Source organism: Aplysia californica, unplaced genomic scaffold (assembly GCF_000002075.1).
Source record: "Aplysia californica isolate F4 #8 unplaced genomic scaffold, AplCal3.0 scaffold00930, whole genome shotgun sequence".
NCBI lineage: Eukaryota > Metazoa > Mollusca > Gastropoda > Aplysiida > Aplysiidae > Aplysia > Aplysia californica.
The window spans coordinates 66,067-67,817 of NW_004798200.1; the positions used below are offsets into that span (position 1 = coordinate 66,067).

Consider the following 1,751-nt stretch of genomic DNA (forward strand, 5'->3'; position numbering starts at 1 on the left):
CATTTGAACAACGTAATAATATTTTTATTTTCTACAATGGAGATATTTGATTCAAATTCCAGGCAACTTTATTGCAGCATGTTGATGGGAGAAAACGTTTCATAAAGATATTGTCAATCTGTCTTCAAACCAATGATTACGGGCGTTTTTATTTCTTTCTTTCTTTCTTGGTGTTTTACTTCTGTAAATGTAATAATACATGTTTTATTTTTATTGATGTTAATAACACTGTTCGTTTAGTACCGATGACAACTATATGCATAAAATGACAGTATTTTGCTCTCAATTCCCTTGCATAAGATTGGAGAAAAATTTGTTTTATTATCTCTCATACACGCTTATTTTAAAACTCTGTAATGATGGCGATTTGGGACTCAACTAATATTCAAAACAAAATCATTAGAATTTAGGCACGTTACTTTCTACTCTGCTGTTTGAGCTCTCTCTTTATTTGTGATTGTTATTATATTATGCATGTCGTTATGTCAGATAGATGGTTGGGGCGGAGTAGAGGGCGCTGGGACTCGGCTGGGTGAAAAAGGGGGCGGTGGGAGAAAAACGTTTGAAAACCACTGGGTTAGACCAATGAGAAAAATGACCTCACCATTGGGCTTCTTGGTAATATCATAGTGCTGTCAAAAATTCGTGGCGCAGCTTATTGTCAAATAACTCCTCTATTCGAAAATAAACTCTCCAGCTTTTGTACAGTGACTTATATCAATTTGTCTTAACAGATCAATATTTTTTTTGGTAAACACCTGCTAGCTTTATTCTAAAAAATTCCTTAATAAAAATAAATAAAAAATCCCAGTGGGTGGTTTCTACAGATTTTAAAAGGTTTACCTCTGGGACAATATCGCTTTTAAAAGCAAGTCCGTCATTTTTTAAAACTGAGAGATAACGTTTATTGAACGATTGTTTTGAGATCCACTAAAGCATAAAAGTGTTCACTATATTTAATTTCTTGTAACTAGTTTTGTCACTAAAAGTGTCATTGGTGAGCTGTGACGTAAGTCATAGGCGTACGCAAAATCTGTGTGAGAAGAGGGAAGTGCTGTGAACAATTCCATTTTCCTCATGACGGAGATTCATAGTACATGTATGACAAAATTATGAAGAATAATTTCTTATTCTGCCCTCAATTGTTGTGGAAAAACATTTGAAACAATTGACAAATTGGTACAAACCGCTGTACAAAGTTTGGGTGATACTAATTCAACGGTTCAAAAGATGTTTGAGGAAAAGTTGCGCCACAAAGTTTTGACCGCCCCTATAATCTCTAACGTCTGTGGTACAATGTCCAGCTCGTCGTCGTTGTAAGGAAAATACGAAATGAACTAAGGGGGGGGGGGGGTGTAAGAACATTAACGTCCGTTTGACAAAATGTATTTCAAAATTTATGCACAGCAATTATGTACCATACTACGTATAATATCCACCGTCTCCTGTAATGTTTATATCTTTTGCTTTTCTTTACAGAAAATGGCGGCTGGACCAAAAGTTGTTATTCTGCTGGGCCTTGTAGTCGTATTGAAAGACTTTGTCCACACCGCCATAGCGCCCACAGCAACTACTGAGGCTGAAAACGAGGAATTAATCAACAACAAAGATGTGACATACTCTTCGCATGCTTGGGCAAAGGAGCACTCGCTCACCCCCCGAGCCAGTACTGGGGGTGAAAATAGACGCGACCCTGATGACCCGGAAACTGTGTCAGAGCAAATGTCCGGAAATTCCCGGAGCGGCCGCAG

The 1,751-nt window shown here is 37.6% G+C and overlaps 1 protein-coding gene across 1 annotated transcript in view; it reads left to right on the forward strand.

Annotated features, from left to right (window-relative positions):
* The window catches only part of LOC101849969 (toll-like receptor 4), a 26,318-nt gene that overhangs the window by 7,091 nt on the left and 17,476 nt on the right, over nt 1-1,751 (forward strand). The window lies entirely within an intron of this gene.